At 43.5% G+C, this 9,592-nt stretch overlaps 1 pseudogene; it reads right to left on the bottom strand.

Annotated features, from left to right (window-relative positions):
* Positions 1-1,958: 1,958 nt before the first annotated feature.
* Positions 1,959-4,663, bottom strand: LOC146371316 (uncharacterized; annotated as a pseudogene).
* Between the last annotated feature and the right edge of the window lie 4,929 nt (positions 4,664-9,592).

Raw genomic sequence — 9,592 nt, 5'->3', positions numbered from 1 at the left:
GGTCCTAAACCATTCAGAGCTTTATAGACCAGCATCAGAACTTTAAAGTCTATCCTCTGACAGACAGGCAGCCAGTGTAAAGACCTCAGAGCTGGACTGATGTGGTCCACTTTTTTGGTCTTAGTGAGGACTCGAGCAGCAGGGTTCTGAATGAGCTGTAGTTGTCTGACTGATTTTTTAGGTAGACCTGTAAAGATGCTTTACAGTAATCAAGCCTGCTAAAGATGAATGCATGGACTAGTTTTTCCAGGTCCTGTTGAGACATCAGATCTTTTATCCTTGAAATATTCTTGAGGTGATAGTAAGCTGATTTTGTTATTGTCTTAATGTGTTTTTCTAAGTTTAGGTCTGCATCCATCACTACACCCAAATTTCTCTCCTGGTTTGTGGTTTTTAGGTGTATAGATTGAAGTTCTCTGGTGACCTGTAATCGTTTTTCTTTGGCGCCAAAGACTATTACTTCAGTTTTGTTTTTGTTTAGCTGGAGAAAATTGTGGCACAACCAGTCATTAATTTCCTCAATGCATTTACCAAGAGCCTGTACAGGGCCTCGGTCTCCTGGTGACATTGTGATATATATTTGTGTGTCATCTGCATAGCTGTGATAGTTTATTTTGTTGTTCTTTATAATCTGTGCCAGTGGGAGCATGTAAATGTTAAACAGAAGGGGTCCCAAGATGGAACCTTGGGGAACTCCACATGTGATACTTGTCTGCTCAGATGTGAAGTTACCTATTGATACAAAGTATTTCCTGTTTTCTAAGTATGTTTTGAACCAGTTTAGTACAGTTCCTGAAAGACCTGCCCAGTTCTCCAGTCGTTTGAGTAATATGTTGTGGTCAACTGTATCAAATGCTGCACTGAGATCCAGTAAAACTAAGACTGACATTTTTCCACTGTCTGTGTTCAGACATGTGTCATTAAACACTTTGGTCAGAGCAGTTTCAGTGCTGTGGTTCTGTCTAAAACCTGACTGGAAGGCATCATAGCAGTTATTCTGTTTTAAGAAGTAATTGAGCTGTTGAGAAACTGCTTTTTCAATGATCTTACTTAAAAATGGGAGATTTGAGATCGGCCTGCAGTTGTTCATTTGTATCTTGTCAAGATTGTCCTTTTTCAGTATAGGTTTTATTACAGCAGTTTTTAGTGGTTCTGGAAACACACCTGACATTAAAGAAAAGTTGACGATCTGTAACAGGTCTGACTCTAAAGTCTTTGAGACCTTTTTGAAGAAACTTGTTGGCAGGACATCTAAACAGCAAGAGGAGGAGTTCAGTTGACCTAAGATGTCCTCCAGGTCTTTGCTGTTAATAGGGTGAAACTGTTTTATGGTGTTTAAACAGTTTTTCGGTGGACACAGTACATAGTCTGGATCTGCTGTTGATGTACCAATTGCTTGTCTAATCTTTTGGATTTTTTCTGTGAAGAATTTGGCGAAGTCATTGCAGGCCATGGTTGAATGAAGTTCAGCTGCCACTGACACAGGAGGGTTTGTTAGCCTGTCAACTGTAGAAAATAAGACCTGAGCATTATGACTGTTTTTAGTGATGATGTCAGAGAAGTAGGACCTCCTTGCACTCCTCAGTTGTAAATTATAATTGTGAAGTTTCTCTTTATAGATGTCATAGTGAACCTGGAGGTTTGTTTTTCTCCATCTGCGCTCAGCTTTCCTACACTCTCTTTTTTCATTTTTCACCAGTGTGGAGTTTCTCCATGGAGACTTTTTCCTTCCAGAGATAACCTTCACCTTAATGGGAGCAATTGTATCCATTACATTTAACATTTTTGCATTGAAGCTATTGACGAGCTCATTGACTGAACCTCTGGACAGGTCAGGTGTTAATGGGAAGACCTGGTTAAAGATCTCACTACTGTCTTCAGTTATACACCGTTTTGTGATCACTGCTGTTGATATATTTGTGTGGGCTGAGATTTTACTTTCAAAGAAAACCCAGTAATGATCAGACAGGCCCACATCAGACACAGTAACCTTTGAAATGCTCAGGCCCTTGGAGATCAGTAGGTCAAGAGTGTGTCCTCTATTATGTGTGGCCTCTGTTACATGCTGAGTCAGCCCAAAGTTGCCCAGAGTGTTACTCAGGTCTTTAGTCCCTTTGTCCTGAGGGTTGTCCACATGGATGTTAAAATCCCCAACAATAATTACACAGTCGAAATCAACACAGATCACAGACAGCAGTTCACTGAGGTCATTAAAAAAGTCTGTGCAGTATTTGGGAGGCCTGTAAACATTAAGAAACACAACTTTGGATGGGGCCTTCAGCTGTAAAGCCACATATTCAAAAGACTGAAAACTTCCAGGAGATAGCTGCTTACATTGAAATGATTCATTAAATAAGACAGCAAACCCTCCTCCTCTCCTGCTCACCCTGGCCTCACTGATAAAACTGTAGGAGGGGTCGTCTCGATGAGAACAGCTCCACTGTTACTTTGGTCCAACCAAGTTTCAGTTAGAAACATAAAATCAAGGCTGTGCTCAGTGATTAAATCATTAATTAAAAATGTTTTCCCAGCTAAAGATCTAACGTTTAATAAAGCCAACTTAAGTGTTTTAGAGGCATTACTTGTCCCCTCGTGTTTGGGAGCAGTCTGTGGCACACAAGGTATGTTTACTATGTTTAAAGATCTTTTAGAGTGCAGCTCTCTGTGTTTTGACCAGGCCACATGTCTCCTTCTGTCACCTGAAAGTACAGAGATTTTAAAACCTTCTAGTAAACAGGGTCCCAGCTTCTTCTGGGAAAAGTCACCACTGCCATAATCCTCGCAGCCCGGACCCTCCACACATCACACATCAGACTGCGGAGACAGAGCATGGAGGTGGTAAGGAGGAACTAAGGGGGGGCGGGGCTGGGCAATGTAACTTCGATTGCTCTGTTGAGGGTGGGGCTCGGTGGCGAACCTTTGGCTGCTCTGGTGGGGCGTTTATGGGGGACAAAAAGGGATTGGGCCGGGGGGTAGATCTGAGCCCAGCATTGACCCGCTCCATCATCTCCTCAGTGAATTTCAGGTGTGGGGAGGAGGGAGAAAGGGAGGGGGAGGAGGGTGATGGCCTGTCAGGGGTTTGGGGGACTGGGGAAGATCGTGGTCCCTGGTCCTGGTCCTGGTCGTTGGTGTTGTTGAGAGAGTTGGAGGCAAATAGGGACCCCTCTTCTTGCCTCAGATGTCTCTCCTTTCTGAGGCTTTTCCCGGGTGGGGGCAGATGAGGCTCCTCCTCAAGGTTTCTGCTGGGCTTTGTCTGTTCTTGGAGTACTGTTTGTTCCTCTTTATGAGATAACTCCTCGTTTATCTCAGCCTTGGCACCAAGCACAGATGGATGACGTATGGAATAAAACAAGTTGGAGGTGAACGGTTTCACCCCTGACTTGTTAAAATTAAATCCATTTGCTTTAAACAGATGCCTGCGTTCCCAAAAAATATTAAAGTTGTTGATAAAATGCACTGAGTGGTCAGTACATGCTGATATAAGCCATTTATTCAGTGTAAACAACCTGCTGAATCTCTCGTCTCCTCCTCTGACCGGCGGTACAGGTCCACTGATGAATACAGCTGCATTCAGAGAGTTTACAGTATTTAATAATCCAGTAAAGTCCCGTTTCAGAACCTCCGACTGTTGTTTGGACACATCGTTTGACCCTGTATGCAGAACAATGTTTGTCACAGTTGGATATTCATCTGCAATTTGAAGAATTTTCTCCTTCAGGTTGTTGACCATATCGTTAGGAAAGCAGAGGACTTTAGTGTTCTTACCGCACATCCTTTGTACATCCTTTACGGCAGAGTCACCCACAATCAGAGTTTCAGGCCTAGCCTTTAGCTTTCCCTGTGGCCTTTTACTTTTCAAAAGATTTTCGGACCTTACTTCGCTACTTTTAGATGGATGGTTGTCCGGTATAGATCCAGGGTCCTTTGATAGTGGAGCAAATCTGTTGTGCAGTTTCACAATCAGTTGTTTTGAAGGTTTGTTGTTAACCTTCCTATTCACGGTTGTCCAGTCCTGTTTCCTCTCGTATACAGGGGTAGGAGAGCTTCTCTGTCTCGTAGGAAGTGAAGGCCAGTCGGTTTCAGAGATTTCAGCTCGCTGTGCCCTGCCTGTGATACGTCCTCCCTCTTCTAGGAGACATGATTTATGTCTTGGTTTTGCACCAAGACAGTCCAAGGGGGGATTATCGCTTGAGGATTCATAATAGTGCACAAAGTCTACTTTCTTGGTCATGTTATCTGTGCTCCTTAGCTGTGTACTAGCTTGCTCATCGCCATTGTTTTGAATCAAAGGCAAGGTTGTTTCATTTCCACACAGTCCATTTACCTCCACGTTTACTTCTAAGCGATGAATTTTTGTCTCCAGTACTGCAATCTTCTGCAGGAGGCTGTGGTAGTCATCTGTGGAGAGGGAAGGCATCTTGTTGCTAGTTAGCCTAGCGGTTAGCACCTTTCCAGGCTATTGAGGCTGCTCGGTGCCCAGACGCTGTAATCAGGCTTCAGCTGTGTCTAGGCCACAGACACACGGAGCGCTGAGGATAAGGTAACTATAAAAATGTTGCTGTTTCTGTTAAGAACACTTTAGTCGTAATGATCTATAAGTGTCCAGAAGCTATCGCAGGTAAGCTCATATGGAAAAAAGGGAAAAAAATCAGCATAAAAATCAATAAAAAATCAATAAAAGAAGCGAGCAAAGAGATGAAGCGTCCACACTCACAAAGGGGGAGGAGCGTTTTCAGAAAGACATCTACTGTGATAAAGTCTACTCTCCACTGCTGTGTAATTAATTATTGTAAATGTTATCATGAAATGTTCAGACAGGAGAGGGTTTTCAGGAAACACTGTTAATTGTTCAGTTTCTATGTCATATGTTAAAACAAGATCTAGAGTGTGATTAAAGTGGTGGGTGGGTTCTTTTACATTTTGAGAGAAGCCAATTGACTCTAATAACAGCTTAAATGCGATGTTGAGGCTGTCATTTTTAGCATCTACATGGATGTTAAAATCACCCACAATAATTCTTTTATCTGAGCTCAGAACTAAATCAGATAAAAAGTCTGAGAAATCAGAAAAGAAATCAGTGTAAGACGTACACATGGGTGTGCCTTGGGTTCCCCAGTTTCACCCATTGTGGCTAATTTTTACATGGAAGAAGTGGATTCATGGATCACATTAACTCGGTGGATCAACACATCAAATTCACCAGGGTGGATATGAAAAGTGGCAGGTTAGCCTTCTTAGACTGGGAGATTTTCATCAGTAATGGGGGACATCTAAAAGCTGATGTAAAAGCCGTAAACCTATGCATACAGATCAGTATTTAAGGTTTGACTCTCATCATCCACTGGAGCACAAACTGGGTGTCATCAGGACGCTACAACACAGAGCGAACATGTCACGGTTCTGGGTCAGTTTCGAACCAGTATTTTGAGTTTTGATTGTTAGTTTATTTTTTGAATGATTGTTGTGGTTTTGGGTGCGATGATGATTATTATTATTAGAGTTCCATGTTTCTGTTTATTTGGGTTTAAGATTTGTGTTCTCATGTTTTGTGTGGGTTTAGTTTCATGTGTCATTTTCTGTCTGTCTCTCTATGTCGAGTCTGCGTCTTAGTGTGATGGTTTCTTGTTCCTGTTTTATTGTGAAGGTCTGCGTCTCATGTGAGTGTGTTCAGTTTTACCTCTGTCTCGTCTTGTTGATTATTCCCAGCTGTGTCCACCACCTGTGTGTAATTCCCCTGTGTTTCTGTGTGTATTTAAGTCGTGTCCTCTGTCATTGTAGTTGCTGGTCCGTCTGTGTATCCACCATGTCTCACCCGTGTGTTCTCCCTGCTGTCCATCGTCAATCTCCTCTGCTCGTTCTCATTCTTGTCCAGGTTTGTGCTCTGTAGTTTAGTTGTTTCCAGTCTAGTTTAGTTCGTGCTCCATTTGCTGTTTGTCCATATTTATTTTGTGTTCAATAAATCACCCTTACACCTTCACGACTGCCTGCGTTTGGATCCTCCTTTTCCTTTTCCACACGGCTCTTTTCACTCGCCGTGACAGAACACCATCCCCACAGACACAGCAGCCAGAGAAGCAGAAGAACATCACATCAAGAAGGCCCTGAGTAAATGTGGTTATCCTAGCTGGACTTTGTCAAAGCTGGAAAGGGACCAAAAGAAAGCTTCAGCCGATCCAGGAGAGAAGGACAACAGCTGCCTAAGCGAAAACCTGTAGTGATCCTGTACATGTCTGGAGTATCGGAACAGCTGAGACACATTTTTTTTTTAACACTGCGTCTCTGTGGCTTTTAAACCCCAAAACACGCTGGACCGTGTGCCTCAACACAAACAGAGTAATATAGTGTACACTGATATGTGCCAGAAGGATTGCAAGGATTTATACATCGGGGAAACCAAACAACCTCTGGCTAAGAGGATGGCACAACACAGAAGAGCCACCTCATCAGGCCAGGACTCTGCAGTCTATTTTACACCTACAGGCCAGTGGACACTGTTTCAATGATGATGATGTACACATCCTGGACAGGGAGGAACGCCGGTTTGAGCACGGAGTCAAGGAGGCCATTTACGTGAAAAGGGAAAGACCATCTCTGAATTGAGGAGGGGGCCAAAAGGTACATCTTTCGCCATCTTACAATGCTGCGATTGCAGCCATTTCCCAACTCTCTGTGAATGGTGCTCATGGCCATTGATCAGTGGTCACCCATTGTTCCTCCAGTGGTGCTAGTTTCAGTCATTATGCAAATATACTGTTTATAAGACTGGGGAAACCTGCAGTCAGCTGAGACTGCATAAGCCACTTGGATGAGGGACAAAAATTTTCTCCCACTGAAAACACTAAGTCCAGATGAACAGAATCAACTTTTTGGGATTTCCTAACCTGGATGATTGAGCATGCATCAAGACATTAATAAAGCTATTAGCTACATGACAAGATATATTAAGGGTAATTTCTATAAGGTTATGGATTTTTTTCACTTTAAGGCTTTCCAGCTACCGTCATCTTCTGTTTTGGCATCAGATTTAATCTGCAATAAAGAGGACTGTGTGTGCTGGTACACATTCATGGGCTTTAGTGCAAGTGCAACAGCAGCTCCTGACAAGGACACTCATCCACCTAGCCTACCAGTAGGCATATTTCATACAGCGGGTTTTTTGGTTTATTTTTTAAACAACTTTCTGATAGATAGGTACTCAAAAACACCCTTTTTTGCCACTAAGACTTGTCTCCCCTGCTCCATTCATTTGGAGGTTGTTGTTTATTTCAGATTTTCACAGTAGCTAACACACAGAGACAGCAATTCACAGCTATGACCTTAAACTCTAGGAGGAAGTAACCTCTGCAAACACAGGGAGAACCCGTTTCAAAAGGAGGAAGCAGAGATAGTATTTTTTAAAGCACAGCACATCCCTGGCCCCAGACTTCTCTTTTACTTTGTTAAGACAAGACGTTCTCTGGAGGCTAAAAACATGCCAAAGAAGAATGAGGATATAACTGAAGGCATTTTTGAGGCTGTTAGATGCCACACAGTCTTTTTAAAACAGGCATGGTTAAACCTGTGTGAGGCATGCAAATGTAGCTATTTGATCAGTTAATCAATAGACACAGTGCTCCCACAGCATGAGTCAGAAAGACAAATTCAGTTCAATTCAATTTTATTGATATAGAACCAAATCACAACAACAGTCGCCTCAAGGCGCTTTATATTGTACAGTAGATCGTGCAATAATAGATACAGACAAAAACCCAAAAATCATATGATCTCCTATGAGCAAGCACTTTGGTGACAGTGGGAAGGAAAAACTCCCTTTTAACAGGAAGAAACCTCCAGCAGAACCAGGCTCAGGGAGGGGCGGGGCCATCTGCTGTGACTGGTTGGGAGGAGAGAAGGAAAAAAGGATAAAGACATGCTGTGGATGAGAGAAAGTGATTAATAACAGGTATGATTCAATGAAGAGAGGTCTATTAACACAAAGTTAGTGAGGTGGCGCTGTCACTTGGTGTTCGCTCACTCTGTGGTAGAGTATCACTTCTTGTTCGTGCTCAAAAATAGTGGTGTTTCTGAGTAGCTTATCTGCTTAGCAATTTAATTAAAAGCTTTTAAATACATTCTTCTTTCATAGTATAATCTTCACGTGCTTCATCCGAAGCACACTTTCTTTGTACTCACTACCTAATTTATAGCCAAAGTATTCACTCACTGTGTCTGTACTGTTTCGCTAGCTTAGCTCGTAGCCGACTCGCTAGCACGATGGCCTCTTCACCTATCCCTCCTGCACTTTCCTGGTCATTGTGTCAGATTAGGGCTGGGCAATATATCGAGTTTTTTAAAAATATCGATATATCTTTATACGAGATTTAAGGTGTGACAATATCGTTTATATCGATATAGTATATGTTACGTTATAATTAGAATTGTACTTTCGTCCACTTTTGTGTTGTGAGGGTGGTTTATTAGACACACAATAAAAATGGACAAATGGCGAACGGAACAAAGACTAAACTATACTGGGAACAAACTGACTATGGAACATGAACCTGAACATGAATGCGAGCGAGCAGAAACAGATGCCGGTAGACAGCAGGGAAACACACAGATGAAGCAGGGTGGATACACAGACGGACCAGCAACTACAAAGACAGAAGACGCGACTTAAATACACACAGGCAAACACAGGGAGATTACACATAGGTGGAGAACACAGCTGGGAGTAATCAACAAGACAAGACAGAGGTAAAACTGAACACACTCACATGAGACGCAGACCTCATGTGAGTGTGAGGTCTGCGTCTCAATTTATTTGTGTCTGCGACACAAATAAACAGAAACATAGAACTCTAATAATAATAATCATCATCATAATAATAATACTCATAGCACCCAAAACCACAACAATCATTCAAAAATAAACTAACAATCAAAACTCAAAATACTGGTTCAAAACTGACCCAGAACCCCAGAACCGTGACAGTACCCCCCCAAGGGCTGGCTCCTGACAGCCCTAAACAAGAAAAAACAGCGCAACAAAACAGCACACCAGACCAGGGCAGGCGGAGGGGGTCAAGGAAGGAGGGTCCGAAACAAAAAACAAGGAGCACAAGAGTCCAAATCAGTCCAAAAACACAAGACGTGGCATGAGGCTGGAGGGGTGACTCGGGCCCTCCAGCAGACGTGACTTGAGGCTGGACGGGCGACTCGGGCCCTCCAGCGAACTTGGCTTGAGGCTGGACGGGCTCCTCGGGCCCTCCAGCAGACGTGACATGAGGCTGGACGGGCTCCTCGGAACCTCCAGCTAACAAGACTTGAGGCTGGCTGGGTTCTCCCGAACCCCCAGCTGACGAGACCTGAGGCTGGACGGGCTCCTCAGGCCCTCCAGTGGAGACAGACACTGAAGCAGCAGGTAAGGAGACCTCTGGCAGTGTGGACACTGGCTGGGGCTGAGCAGCACAGTGGCTTGAGTCAGGCAGCAACAGTGGGTTGCAGTCCTTGGAGGGCTGTAAGAGTTCCCCAATACACTCAGCAGAGGACGGAGGCGGACGAGTGAACTCACTTGAACTCTCAGGGGGTGCTGAGCGCCGAGACTGTTCTG

This window comes from Perissodus microlepis, chromosome 16, assembly GCF_051167445.1.
Source record: "Perissodus microlepis isolate ML-2025 ecotype Zambia chromosome 16, ASM5116744v1, whole genome shotgun sequence".
Classification (NCBI taxonomy): domain Eukaryota; kingdom Metazoa; phylum Chordata; class Actinopteri; order Cichliformes; family Cichlidae; genus Perissodus; species Perissodus microlepis.
This window is presented reverse-complemented; position numbering and strand designations above follow the sequence as displayed.